The sequence below is a fragment of the Schistocerca piceifrons genome, chromosome 5, assembly GCF_021461385.2.
Source record: "Schistocerca piceifrons isolate TAMUIC-IGC-003096 chromosome 5, iqSchPice1.1, whole genome shotgun sequence".
Classification (NCBI taxonomy): Eukaryota; Metazoa; Arthropoda; class Insecta; order Orthoptera; family Acrididae; genus Schistocerca; species Schistocerca piceifrons.
In genome coordinates, this window is record NC_060142.1 from 271,581,336 (window position 1) to 271,596,994 (window position 15,659).

At 42.0% G+C, this 15,659-nt stretch overlaps 1 protein-coding gene across 1 annotated transcript in view; it reads left to right on the top strand.

Moving 5' to 3' along the window:
• The window catches only part of LOC124798294 (scm-like with four MBT domains protein 1), a 194,800-nt gene that overhangs the window by 32,299 nt on the left and 146,842 nt on the right, over positions 1-15,659 (top strand). The window lies entirely within an intron of this gene.

The window sequence follows — 15,659 nt, forward strand, 5'->3', positions numbered from 1 at the left end:
TCGTGAGAAAACTGCATTCATCACCCCTGACAACTTGTATGAGTTTAAGGTAATGCCGTATGGTTTGTGTAATGCACTAGCAACTTTTGACCAGATGATGGATAATCTTCTATGACACCTGAAGTGGATGATGTGTGTTTGTTATTTAGATGACATTATAGTGTTCTCAGAGACATTTGATGTACACGTAAATAGACTGAGGGCCATTCTTAAGTATCTCCAACAAGGCGGACTGAAACTTAATCCAAGAAAGTGTCTCTTTGGAGCAAAAGAAATCAAAATACTTGGACATCTTGTGTCAAACGAAGGTGTGCGGCCAGACCCAGAAAAGGTGAGATCTATAATGGAATTTCCTATTCCTAAAAGTATTAGAGACATGAGAAGCTTTCTCGGATGATGTTCTTATTACCGTCATTTTAGCAAAGACTTTTGTATCAAAGCCAGGCCACTCCAAGAGTTGATAAAGGCTGATGCTTAATTTATATGGGGTGGTGCTCAACAAGATTCTTTCGATGTGCTGTGAAAAGCTGTGACAACTGACCCTGTGCTTGGTCTGTATGATGAGAGAGCACTTACAGAGCTACACACAGATGCCAGTGTGTACGGGATCGGTGTTTTTCTGGTGCAAATTTCAGATGAAAAAGAGAAGGACACTTACAAAAACTGAGAGAAACTACTCAGCTATAGAAAGAGAATGTCTTGCTGTGATCTGGGCCATGTGCAGATTTCAACAGTATCTCTATGGAAGGCCATTCGCCGTTGTTACAGACCATCATTCACTTTGTTGGTTGACAGGTCTTAAGGCTCCAACAGGACGACTCTCCAGGTGGCTGCTACGTCTTCAAGAGTATGACATTACCATAGTGTACAAAAGTGTAAGAAAACACCAAGCTGCCAACTGTGTCTCAAGAAATCCTGTGCAAGTCCATCAAGACTTTGATGGAGATAGTGACAGTCTCGCTGCACCCCAGGATCTCTTTGCTGAGCAGAAGCAGGACGCAAAGATATCTCAAATTATGCTTACCTTAAATCGGTCAGAGGACGTGAAAGGACAATTTAAGGTATTTAATGGATTACTTTGCAAGAAAAACTTTGATCTGTTTGGAAAGATGTGGCTACTAGTGATACCTAAACACATGCGCTTAGATGTTCTACAGAAATTCCACGATGCACCTGAGGTTGGGCATTTAGTATTTATTAAGATCTATGATAGAATTCGCAAGAGATTTTTCTGGCCAGGTTTATTTAGGTGTGTCTGTCACTTTGTGTTGCACTGTTGATAGTGCCAGAGGAGAAATGCAGTTCCTCCGAAACCACCTGGCCGACTCATACCAATTCCACCAGCCGAAACGCCTTTCCAGCATGTTGAGATTGCCCTCCTCAGGCGATTTCCAATGTCTGCTAATGTTAATAGAGGGAGTATTGTTTGCACTGATTATCTGACACGCTATGCCATTACAAAAGCCATGAAAACAGCGGAAGCGTCTGAGGTAGCCAAATTCATTGTGGAAGACATTGTATTATAACACAATTGTTAATTACGTATCGAGGGAAAGTTTTCAATCAAATCTTGTGACAGAGATAAACTGTCAGTGCAACATTACTCATCACATGTCGACTGCCTACCATCCACAAACTAACGAACTTACTGAACACCTTAATAAGACCTTGACCGACATGCTATCAATGTTTGTCATTGTTGAGCAGAGCAACTGGGGTGAGGTGCTACCTTTCGTGATTTGCCTACAACACTGCCAAACAAGACACCACCAGGATTTACGCCATTTTTCCTGGTGCATGGGTGTGAGGCAATGGCGACAATGGACCCTGTGTTTCCATTACATCCTGATGACATGGACGACGACTACATCGGCCAGGTGTTAACGAGAGCTGAGGAAGCTCAGCAGTTAGCTCGACTCTGCACACTGCAGGCTCAAGAAAACAATCGCCAATGGTATGACGCAAGCCACCGCCCAATTGTCTACCAGACTGGTGACCTCGTCTGGATCTTCGATCCTGTTTGGAAGGTTGGTCTCTCTGTGAAGCTCCTCAGATGCTACTTTGTACCTTATAAGATTGTAAGACAGTTGTCTGATGTTACTTATGAAGTTGAAGATTTCGACCCCAATGCAAGAAGACAAAAGATCAGAGATACGGTCCATGTCCTTCGAATGAAGCCCTACAAGGATCCTGCCACCCAGGGTAAATTCGAAGCTCCAGTGACAGGCAACAAGTGGAGAGGTGATGAAGAGCGTAGCGGCAAAAAAAGTTCTAAGAAGATCACTGCCAGAACGAGCATCAGTCATTGGGAGTCAGAGTATGCAGGACTGATGACTTGTTCCCGGACTAGGAGGATGTAACACCAAGACGCTGTTCTCTTAAGGAGGGAGCAGTGTCACAGAAGAAGCTGAGTAGCACCGTTGTGTAGTGGATGTGATACTAAACTGTTCATGGAAGGTCACGAGTTCAAAACTCACCTGGACTTTACAATTTTAATTTCTATATTCGGTTCAAGTACATTCTACAAGTATTCACAAATGTCAAGAATCATTGTACTGGAATGTTCTGTAGCTGTATATATACTGTGTGTTCTGGCCTGGCCGGAGGCAGTTCGCTCCGCGCTCTTGTATGTGCAAGTGCTGAATAAACCTTCTTTAAGTGAAGTTAGTGTTCGTCATTCATCCAATTACACCTTCGTCCACGTGACATTATTCTGGTGGAGGCGCTGGGTATTGGATCTTGTGCTAGCGCACATTACCGACGACACAGTGACTCCCATTAGGCCACGACAAAGCCACCATTTACATGGCAAGAAACCCAAGTTCAAGCCATATTCAACAGATTGCAATCTATCAGAGACAAGAAGAAGAGGACGTTACGATGACAGCAACTGTGTGCCACCACATGAGACATCCTTCCGGGTTCTCTGGTGACGATGGCCAAGATCCAAACAAGTGGCTGAAGGTATATGAGCGTATAGCCAAATTTAACAAATGGGATGACACCGTGTGTTTGGCTAACGTATTTTTCTCCTTGGAGGGCACTGCCAAGCAATGGTATGAGAACAATGAGGAGAAGTTCACAAGCTGGGAAGTATTCCAGGCAGAACTGCGCAAGTATTTCGGTGACACACGATGACAGAAGTGCAAGGCCGAAGATAAATTAAAGTGCAGGGCACAGCGCCCAGGAGAAACTACAGCATCCTACATTCAAGACGTCTTGGAGCTGTATAAAATAGTGGATCCTAGAATGAAGGAGGAAGATAAGGGTGCACATCTCATGAAGGGTGTTGCTGAGGACATGTATCAAGCCCTACTCCTGAAGGAGGTTTTGACAGCAGACAACTTCATAAAATGGTGCCAGTATATTGAGACAATGCATTAAAAAAGAGTTACACGCAAGAAGTTTGAACGGCTTCCAAATGTCATATCGATGTCTGTGATGGAGGAAGCAACTGATTTCACAAGTGTTCTTCATCAGATAGTGAGGGAGGAAGTTCAGAAGGCACTTGGATTGCATGGCGAACAAAAAACCGAGATGCTTCAAGAGGTCGTAAGGGAGGAAGTGGAACAGACATTGAACCCAATCTCTAGTCCTTCATTTCTCTTTACAAAAGTGAAAAAGTCGAGACCCAGGCGGAGTTACGTTCATACAATGCTGCATGAGTAACGTGTTTGGGCACCAAGAAAGACTTATGTCTGGAGGACCCTGGATAACCAACCAGTACGTTTCCACTGCAGACAACCGGGTCATGTGGTGCACTGTTGTCGAGAAAGGCGGCGGATATTTGATGATGCTCACTCCAGAAGACAGCAGCCCGATCTTAGCCGACGTTCGCTCCGGAACAATAAAGACGAACAAGAAGATGTGGGTGCAGGACGACATAGGTCACTATCGCCACAAGGATAGGATGCTCCCCAAGACACAGATCAAGGTCTCCATTGCCGTTCCGATCACCTACCGCCACAACCTGGAAAACTAAAGGGTGCGACCTTCCTTGGAAGTGAGGCCACCGAAGAGAAAAATCCTCCGCTGTCGATCACTTCAAAAATGATAGGAAACTACGTCGATATCTTCATGGATGGCCGACCAGCCCAAGCTCTTGTGGACTCTGGAGCACCATATTCAGTTACTCAGTCATTTCGGAGAAGTACTGTCGCCAGTTGCAGAAAACCATATTCATCGACAGCAAAACATCTCTGCCGCAAGTGGCTAATGGTAAATATGTAGGACCTACAGGAAGATGTGCCATTCGTGTGGGTACAAGTGGCCATACACAGCCCTTAAAATTTGTCGTCTTACAAGAGTGTAGTCATGACATCAGTTTCGGATGGGACTTTTTGAAAGCTTCTCAGGCAATTATACGAGGGCTGTTCAGAAAGTAACCTCCGGTTGATTTAAAAAAATACACCAAGTTAAATAAAAATATTTTAATATATACATCTTACAACTACATCTTCGCACTATTTTTCTACATAGTCTCCATAGCGATTGAGGCACTTATCGTATCTCTCCACAAGCTTTGAAATTCCTTCTGCATAAAAATCACCCGCTTGTGCCTGGAGCCAGCCTGTGACCGCATCTTTGAGCTCTTCGTCGTCATCAAACCGCTGTGACCTGAGCCATTTCTTCAAATGCATGAAGAGGTGATAATCACTTGGCGCCAGGTCTGGGCTGTAAGGTGGATGGTTGATAACGTCCCACTTGAAGGACTCAAGAAGGGCCGTTGTTCTGCGAGCAGAGTGAGGACGGGCGTTATCGTGCAAAAAAACGATACCGTAAGTCAGCATACCACGGCGTTAGTTCTGTATAGCCCATCGTAACTTTTTTATTGTTTCACAGTACACGTCTTGATTAATGGTCGTACCACGTTCCATGAATTCAACCAACAGCACCCCTTTGGCATCCCAAAACACCGTTGCCATCAGTTTTCTGGCAGAAAAATCTTGCGAGGCTTTTCTTGGTTTGGTAGGCGAAATTGAATGTGCCCACATCTTTGATTGTTCTTTTGTCTCAGGATTCACGTACTTAATCCAGGTTTCGTCACCGGTCACGATTCTGTTTAACAATGGTTCTCCTTCGTCCTCATAACGTGACAGAAAGTCTAATGCAGAGGCCATTCTTTGAGTTTTGTGGTGGTCGGTAAGAATTTTGGGCACCCACCATGCACAGAACTTACGGTAACCCAATCTTGCTGTCACTATCTCGTACAAGAGAGTCTTAGAAATCTGTGGAAAACCAGTAGACAACTCCGACATTGAGAAACGTCGATTTTCACGAACTTTTGCACAACTGTCTGAACGAGTTCGTCAGTCACCAATGATGGTCTACCACTCCTCTCTTCATCATGAACGTTTTCTCGTCCACTTTTAAATAAACGTACCCATTCACGGACAACTCCTTCACTCATAACTCTTGGTCCGTACACGGCACAAAGCTCATGATGAATAGCTGCTGCAGAATATCCTTTGGCTGTAAAAAACCTTATGACAGCACGCACTTCACATTTGGCGGGGTTTTCTATTGCAGCACACATTTCAAACTGCCACAAAAACTAAACTAGCGCAGGTACGATGTTCACTCGACCACGGCTTGATGCCGACTGACCTGTTGAGTGCGTGAACGCACAGATGGCGTCGCTATTCCCCCCACAACCCGCACTGTGACCAATCGGAGGTTACTTTCTGAACCGCCCTCTTAGATTGTGGTCACTCAAAGATTATGCTAGATGAGATGAGATACTGTGAACAGGAAGATGCGCATCCGAGTGTGTGGAGACTATGTGTGCTGGACGAAGGGATCTTTCGTGCAGTCAGCGCTAGAAAAGTAAATGTCATGTGTCACGCCATGGGTCAACCCATGGATCTTGTAGTGGAATGTAAGAGAAGCATACCACTGAAGAATAACTTGGCCATCGCAGCCTTTGTTGACTCATTTAAGAATGGATTTGCTGAATTGTGGATAATTAACTGTTGGCGAGAACCGCAGGTCCTTCCGAGACGCATGTGCATAACAAACGCTGAGCCGTTAATTGAAGAACAGCTGAACGTCATAGAAACCTCACATGCTCTGTGTGTGAAATTAGCGCTACTACTTCTAGCTCGACTATCACCAGATCTCACTAAGGAATAACAGAAGAAACTACTTGCCATTCTTCAAGAATTCTCTGAGTGCTTCAATCCACAGGTGAAGAGCAAATTAGACAAATCGATGGTGAAGCACCGGATTTGCACTGGAGACCATCAACCAATAAGCCAGAGAGCATTCCATGTGTCAGCAATGGAACGTCAAATAATTCGCGACGAAGTAGAGAAAATGATGAAGAATGACATCATTCAGACTTTGCAGAGCCCATGACCATCACCAGTGGTCCTCGTCAGGAAGGAGGACGATAGTTGGCGTTTTTGTGTTGATTACAGGAAGCTTAATAAGATAACTAAAAAGGAGGTTTACCCTCTTCTACAAACTGAAGATACACTAGATTGTCTGAAGGGGGCTAAGTTTTTCTCAACCATGGACATGTACTCGGGATACTGGCAAATCGAAGTAGATGAGGCTGATCGTGAGAAAACTGCATTCATCACCCCTGACAACTTGTATGAGTTTAAGGTAATGCCGTATGGTTTGTGTAATGCACTAGCAACTTTTGACCAGATGATGGATAATCTTCTATGACACCTGAAGTGGATGATGTGTGTTTGTTATTTAGATGACATTATAGTGTTCTCAGAGACATTTGATGTACACGTAAATAGACTGAGGGCCATTCTTAAGTATCTCCAACAAGGCGGACTGAAACTTAATCCAAGAAAGTGTCTCTTTGGAGCAAAAGAAATCAAAATACTTGGACATCTTGTGTCAAACGAAGGTGTGCAGCCAGACCCAGAAAAGGTGAGATCTATAATGGAATTTCCTATTCCTAAAAGTATTAGAGACATGAGAAGCTTTCTCGGATGATGTTCTTATTACTGTCATTTTAGCAAAGACTTTTGTATCAAAGCCAGGCCACTCCAAGAGTTGATAAAGGCTGATGCTTAATTTATATGGGGTGGTGCTCAACAAGATTCTTTCGATGTGCTGTGAAAAGCTGTGACAACTGACCCTGTGCTTGGTCTGTATGATGAGAGAGCACTTACAGAGCTACACACAGATGCCAGTGTGTACGGGATCGGTGTTTTTCTGGTGCAAATTTCAGATGAAAAAGAGAAGGACACTTACAAAAACTGAGAGAAACTACTCAGCTATAGAAAGAGAATGTCTTGCTGTGATCTGGGCCATGTGCAGATTTCAACAGTATCTCTATGGAAGGCCATTCGCCGTTGTTACAGACCATCATTCACTTTGTTGGTTGACAGGTCTTAAGGCTCCAACAGGACGACTCTCCAGGTGGCTGCTACGTCTTCAAGAGTATGACATTACCATAGTGTACAAAAGTGTAAGAAAACACCAAGCTGCCAACTGTGTCTCAAGAAATCCTGTGCAAGTCCATCAAGACTTTGATGGAGATAGTGACAGTCTCGCTGCACCCCAGGATCTCTTTGCTGAGCAGAAGAAGGACGCAAAGATATCTCAAATTATGCTTACCTTAAATCGGTCAGAGGACGTGAAAGGACAATTTAAGGTATTTAATGGATTACTTTGCAAGAAAAACTTTGATCTGTTTGGAAAGATGTGGCTACTAGTGATACCTAAACACATGCGCTTAGATGTTCTACAGAAATTCCACGATGCACCTGAGGTTGGGCATTTAGTATTTATTAAGATCTATGATAGAATTCGCAAGAGATTTTTCTGGCCAGGTTTATTTAGGTGTGTCTGTCACTTTGTGTTGCACTGTTGATAGTGCCAGAGGAGAAATGCAGTTCCTCCGAAACCACCTGGCCAACTCATACCAATTCCACCAGCCGAAACGCCTTTCCAGCATGTTGAGATTGCCCTCCTCAGGCGATTTCCAATGTCTGCTAATGTCAATAGAGGGAGTATTGTTTGCACTGATTATCTGACACGCTATGCCATTACAAAAGCCATGAAAACAGCGGAAGCGTCTGAGGTAGCCAAATTCATTGTGGAAGACATTGTATTATAACACAATTGTTAATTACGTATTGAGGGAAAGTTTTCAATCAAATCTTGTGACAGAGATAAACTGTCAGTGCAACATTACTCATCACATGTCGACTGCCTACCATCCACAAACTAACGAACTTACTGAACACCTTAATAAGACCTTGACCGACATGCTATCAATGTTTGTCATTGTTGAGCAGAGCAACTGGGGTGAGGTGCTACCTTTCGTGATTTGCCTACAACACTGCCAAACAAGACACCACCAGGATTTACGCCATTTTTCCTGGTGCATGGGTGTGAGGCAATGGCGACAATGGACCCTGTGTTTCCATTACATCCTGATGACATGGACGACGACTACATCGGCCAGGTGTTAACGAGAGCTGAGGAAGCTCAGCAGTTAGCTCGACTCTGCACACTGCAGGCTCAAGAAAACAATCGCCAATGGTATGACGCAAGCCACCGCCCAATTGTCTACCAGACTGGTGACCTCGTCTGGATCTTCGATCCTGTTTGGAAGGTTGGTCTCTCTGTGAAGCTCCTCAGATGCTACTTTGGACCTTATAAGATTGTAAGACAGTTGTCTGATGTTACTTATGAAGTTGAAGATTTCGACCCCAATGCAAGAAGACGAAAGATCAGAGATACGGTCCACGTCCTTCGGATGAAGCCCTACAAGGATCCTGCCACCCAGGGTAAATTCGAAGCTCCAGCGACAGGCAACAAGTGGAGAGGTGATGAAGAGCGTAGCGGCAAAAAAAGTTCTAAGAAGATCACTGCCAGGACGAGCATCAGTCATTGGGAGTCAGAGTATGCAGGACTGATGACTTGTTCCCGGACTAGGAGGATGTAACACCAAGACGCTGTTCTCTTAAGGAGGGAGCAGTGTCACAGAAGAAGCTGAGTAGCACCGTTGTGTAGTGGATGTGATACTAAACTGTTGCATGGAAGGTCACGAGTTCAAAACTCACCTGGACTTTACAATTTTAATTTCTATATTCGGTTCAAGTACATTCTACAAGTATTCACAAATGTCAAGAATCATTGTACTGGAATGTTCTGTAGCTGTATATATACTGTATGTGTTCTGGCCGGAGGCAGTTCGCTCTGCACTCTTGTATGTGCAAGTGCTGAATAAACCTTCGTTAAGCGAAGGTAGTGTTCGTCATTCATCTAATTACACCTTTGTCTATGTGACAATATTGTAGACATCCTGGCTACAGATGGACCCAATCTTTTCAAGACTGTCACCAGTGAGGGAGGGATTAGTGACCACATGCTATTACGGGAACAATGTTCATCAAGAAAGCTGGGAACATTTGGTCGAAGTGATAGTCACTAACAACTTACTTGAAGGAGACACTGACAACATTTAGCTCAGGTCCAGTAACTGCGGAACAATTGCAATTAAAGCTGAACAACAGTGTAAACTGTGGTTTAAGTAAATGTGTACCAAATAAAATAATAAACAGTGACAAAGACTCACTTGGGTGTAATGACACCATTCATAGGGTGTTGCAGAAACAGAGACTGCTACAGTCATGCTTTGAAAGAGATTGCTGGGAAACATAAAAAAAACTTAATAGCAGCTCGTGCATCCATAAGAAGACCTATCTCTGAAGTCTACAATAATTTTCACAGTTGTATCTTGGGGAAAGATCTTTCAGAAAACCATAGAAAGTTGTGCTTATACATTAAGTCATTAGATGAATCCAAACTTTCCAGTCAGTCTCATGTGGATCTGTCTGGCATTGAAGCTGCAGACAGCAGACGAAAAGCTGAAATATTTAATTCACCTAGTTGCAGACAGGAACAATTAAGACACTTACACGTAAGCTTTCAGCCACAGCCTTTGTCAGATATAGAGAAATACTCACAAGCAAGCACACCTCATGCACACATGACCACGAACTCTGACAGCTCGGGCCAGGATGCCGAAATTGGTGGTCATGTGAGCATGAAGCGTGCTTGCTTGTATGTATAAATTGTGTGTGTTTCTCCTTTTCCAACAAGGGCTGTGGCCAAAAGCTTATATGTGAATGTCTTTTAACAGTGCCTGTATATAGTAAGTAGCAACCTATCTTTTCCTACATTGTTTATATTTCTACCAGCAGTTTCTGTTGTGTAAAATATTAATTCTTCATTTAAAATGGTATTTATGCACGAGGATACTACCATACCAATTTCTAACCACCACAAACACTCCACAATGAGAAATATTGAAATTTGTAGTCCTCTTCAATATTGAAACACAATTAAAAACAATGCACCAATCTCTGACAGTATTCCAGTTAGTTTATACATTGAATGTGCTGCAGAATTAGCCTGTTTCCTTCCTCAAATTGATTGGGAATTTCTCGTGCAGCAAATAGCCCCCTTGTGGTGAAAAGCCACAGGTCACTCTTGTTTACAAAAATATTACGTAATTAGATGCATGATCTATAGCGTATTTAAACTTAAACATTATGATATTCCTTGAGGGAAATGAACTTCTCTCAAGGAACCAGAACAGAATTAGTAAAGAAACGACTTGTTTGAAATACAGGGCAGGCTCTGTAGCGGTCATTAAAGTGAAGCAAATTGTGTGGGGCAGCATGTTCACCCAATGGGTGGTCCACCTGTCTCTTGGCAACAGTTTGGCATTGGCCATTTGTGCGGACATAGGGCTTGTTAGTAGTCACACTCATGTAGAACGTGGCACAGTTGTTGCAGCTAAGTTTGTAGATTTTGTGAATTGTAGTCTTGTGTTGATTGTAGTCTTGTATGGAAGTGAGATGGGGTAATAAGCATTTCAGACAGGAAGAGTATAGATGCTTTTGAGATGTTGTACTATAGAAGTATGCTGAACTTTGGATGGGTAAATGAAATAAAAAAGAAAAAGAAATTTATGGCACAACTTGACTAAAAGAAAGGACCTACTGATTGAGGAATCAAAGAATTGTCAATTTTGTTATGAAACAAAATTTTGTGGCTAGAAATTGCATTGTATTTTATTGTAGAAAGAGACTAAGACTAGAATACAGCAAGCAGATTCAAAAGACTGTAGGTTGCGAGAGTTAAGCGGGGCGGAGATTGCGCAGGATGAACTAGCATGGATCTCTACATCAAACCAGGAATTAAGACAACAACAGCATAGTTTAGTATGCATCATTTTGATATATCTGATTCTTTGTATTTCAGAGTCACACAGACAATATAATTTAGCTCCTTTATTTCATTAAAGTAATAACTACATAATTTTTCTGTACATTAATTACACTAGATGTAAAATTATGCAGAATACTTAATACTTAATACGGAAACTACAGCCGTAATTTTTCCCGAGGGCATGCAGCTTTACTGTATGATTACATGATGATGGCGTCCTCTTGGGTAAAATATTCCGGAGGTAAAATAGTCCCCCATTCGGATCTCCGGGCGGGGACTACTCAAGAGGATGTCGTTATCAGGAGAAAGAAAACTGGCGTTCTACGGATCGGAGCGTGGAATGTCAGATCCCTTAATCGGGCAGGTAGGTTAGAAAATTTAAAAAGGGAAATGGATAGGTTGAAGTTAGATATAGTGGGAATTAGTGAAGTTCGGTGGCAGGAGGAACAAGACTTCTGGTCAGGTGACTACAGGGTTATAAACACAAAATCAAATAGGGGTAATGCAGGAGTAGGTTTAATAATGAATAGGAAAATAGGAATGCGGGTAAGCTACTACAAACAGCATAGTGAACGCATTATTGTGGCCAAGATAGATACGAAGCCCACACCTACTACAGTAGTACAAGTTTATATGCCAACTGGCTCTGCAGATGACGAAGAAATTGAAGAAATGTATGATGAAATAAAAGAAATTATTCAGATTGTGAAGGGAGACGAAAATTTAATAGTCATGGGTGACTGGAATTCGAGTATAGGAAAAGGGAGAGAAGGAAACATAGTAGGTGAATATGGATTGGGGGACAGAAATGAAAGAGGAAGCCGCCTGGTAGAATTTTGCACAGAGCACAACATAATCATAACTAACACTTGGTTTAAGAATCATGAAAGAAGGTTGTATACATGGAAGAACCCTGGAGATACTAAAAGGTATCAGATAGATTATATAATGGTAAGACCGAGATTTAGGAACCAGGTTTTAAATTGTAAGACATTTCCAGGGGCAGATGTGGACTCTGACCACAATCTATTGGTTATGAGCTGTAGATTAAAACTGAAGAAACTGCAAAAAGGTGGGAATTTACGGAGATGGGACCTGGATAAACTAAAAGAACCAGAGGTTGTACAGAGATTCAGGGAGAGCATAAGGGAGCAATTGACAGGAATGGGGGAAATAAATACAGTAGAAGAAGAATGGATAGCTTTGAGGGATGAAGTAGTGAAGGCAGCAGAGGATCAAGTTGGTAAAAAGACAAGGGCTAGTAGAAATCCTTGGGTAACAGAAGAAATATTGAATTTAATTGATGAAAGGAGAAAATATAAAAATGCAGTAAGTGAAACAGGCAAAAAGGAATACAAACGTATCAAAAATGAGATCGACAGGAAGTGCAAAATGGCTAAGCAGGGATGGCTAGAGGACAAATGTAAGGATGTAGAGGCCTATCTCACTAGGGGTAAGATAGATACCGCCTACAGGAAAATTAAAGAGACCTTTGGAGATAAGAGAACGACTTGTATGAATATCAAGAGCTGAGATGGAAACCCAGTTCTAAGCAAAGAAGGGAAAGCAGAAAGGTGGAAGGAGTATATAGAGGGTCTATACAAGGGCGATGTACTTGAGGACAATATTATGGAAATGGAAGAGGATGTAGATGAAGATGAAATGGGAGATACGATACTGCGTGAAGAGTTCGACAGAGCACTGAAAGACCTGAGTCGAAACAAGGCCCCCGGAGTAGACAATATTCCATTGGAACTACTGACGGCCTTGGGAGAGCCAGTCCTGACAAAACTCTACCATCTGGTGAGCAAGATGTATGAAACAGGCGAAATACCCTCAGACTTCAAGAAGAATATAATAATTCCAATCCCAAAGAAAGCAGGTGTTGACAGATGTGAAAATTACCGAACTATCAGCTTAATAAGTCACAGCTGCAAAATACTAACACGAATTCTTTACAGACGAATGGAAAAACTAGTAGAAGCCAACCTCGGGGAAGATCAGTTTGGATTCCGTAGAAACACTGGAACACGTGAGGCAATACTGACCTTACGACTTATGTTAGAAGAAAGATTAAGGAAAGGCAAACCTACGTTTCTAGCATTTGTAGACTTAGAGAAAGCTTTTCACAATGTTGACTGGAATACTCTCTTTCAAATTCTAAAGGTGGCAGGGGTAAAATACAGGGAGCGAAAGGCTATTTACAATTTGTACAGAAACCAGATAGCAGTTATAAGAGTCGAGGGACATGAAAGGGAAGCAGTGGTTGGGAAGGGAGTAAGACAGGGTTGTAGCCTCTCCCCGATGTTGTTCAATCTGTATATTGAGCAAGCAGTAAAGGAAACAAAAGAAAAATTCGGAGTAGGTATTAAAATTCATGGAGAAGAAATAAAAACTTTGAGGTTCGCGGATGACATTGTAATTCTGTCAGAGACAGCAAAGGACTTGGAAGAGCAGTTGAATGGAATGGACAGTGTCTTGAAAGGAGGATATAAGATGAACATCAACAAAAGCAAAACAAGGATAATGGAATGTAGTTTAATTAAGTCGGGTGATGCTGAGGGAATTAGATTAGGAAATGAGGCACTTAAAGTAGTAAAGGAGTTTTGGTATTTGGGGAGCAAAATAACTGATGATGGTCGAAGTAGAGAGGATATAAAATGTAGGCTGGCAATGGCAAGGAAAGCATTTCTGAAGAAGAGAAATTTGTTAACATCCAGTATTGATTTAAGTGTCAGGAAGTCATTTCTGAAAGTATTCGTATGGAGTGTAGCCATGTATCGAAGTGAAACATGGACGATAAATAGTTTGGACAAGATGAGAATAGAAGCTTTCGAAATGTGGTGCTACAGAAGAATGCAGAAGATTAGATGGGTAGATCACGTAACTAATGAGGTGGTATTGAATAGGATTGGGGAGAAGAGAAGTTTCTGGCACAACTTGACTAGAAGAAGGGATCGGCTGGTAGGACATGTCCTGAGGCATCAAGGGATCACAAATTTAGCATTGGAGGGCAGCGTGGAGGGTAAAAATCGTAGAGGGAGACCAAGAGATGAATACACTAAGCAGATTCAGAAGGATGTAGGTTGCAGTAGGTACTGGGAGATGAAAAAGCTTGCACAGGATAGAGTAGCATGGAGAGCTGCATCAAACCAGTCTCAGGACTGAGGACCACAACAACAACAACAACAACAACAACTTAATATTCTCATTGTCCATGTGTGAGTGTACCTTCTTCCATGGCAAAAACAGTGGATTACAAGCTCGCTAGGTAAATGGATGTCTGTGTCCTGCTTTGTGGTTATATAAGAACCTCCAAAGCAAATGAGTAATAACTACATGAATGGTGCATGTTTTTGTGAACAGGCAACATTGAATGGGTTAAATGAACAGATGAACTTTAGATAACTGATGTTAGTAAGTGACCGAGAGAACAGAACTGGCATTGTCATGTAGTTGTTGGCAGTTACTAGTTCACAGTAATTAAATGATGCATTACAACATTTCTAATACAATTCAGAAGAGGAAAACTGCAAACCACCACCAACAACGCACTGTGATAACTAATAGTCATGTAAACTTTATCAGTTCACCATCGCCAAAGATATTGACTTAACTTGGACTCTTGTGAGTGATTGCTAAGGAGGTGGCAAAACATGTTCATCAAAACACTGTATTTGGATAGTGTTTCCACGGTTTCACTCTTGTGTATGACGTGAATAAAAATATTTGACACATGTGTATTAGATAATTAGCATCTTATTGCCTTAGTAGTACTTACATGATATACTTGTAGACTATTGCTTAGTGTACTGTACTCTTTTCTGTGTGTTGTTTCAAATTTATGGGATTGTTATAAATTTTTAATTACTTGGAACTGCATGGGTTGAAATATTTCTTATTTGAACTCTACATGAAATAAGCAAGAAGCACACCGAGGATGGGTCCAATTTAAAGATGAATAATTACAGTATGGTTGTGCATTACTATGGACTGTATGAGGGTAGTAGTTGAAAAGGCAAATGTGACAGTGGTAATACTGGCTGTCATATGATTAAAAAAGGGAAGAAGATTGCTTTTATTTGCAGTTTTCCGGTGAGAAAGGGGTGTGGGGTCATCAGCTTACTTTTTTTGCTCGATCCCGCCATGGTTTCGTCGATTGTGCGAACCTGTTCACCTCACAATAGCACTAACATTCAATATCCTAGCTGTTTGTTGTATATGTTCCAATCTCTTGTCTTCACCTACAATTTTGCCCCTTCACAGTTCCCTCTGTTACCCTGGAAGGTACTTCCTGACATACTGCTTATCATCCTATCCGTTCTTATGAATATTGTTTGCCAGATATTCATTTCTTCTTCCACATAACTTTCGGCATCTTTCAGTAACACCACATCTCAGTTAGATTCTCTACTTTTCCAGTTTTCTTACAGTCCATAATTTCC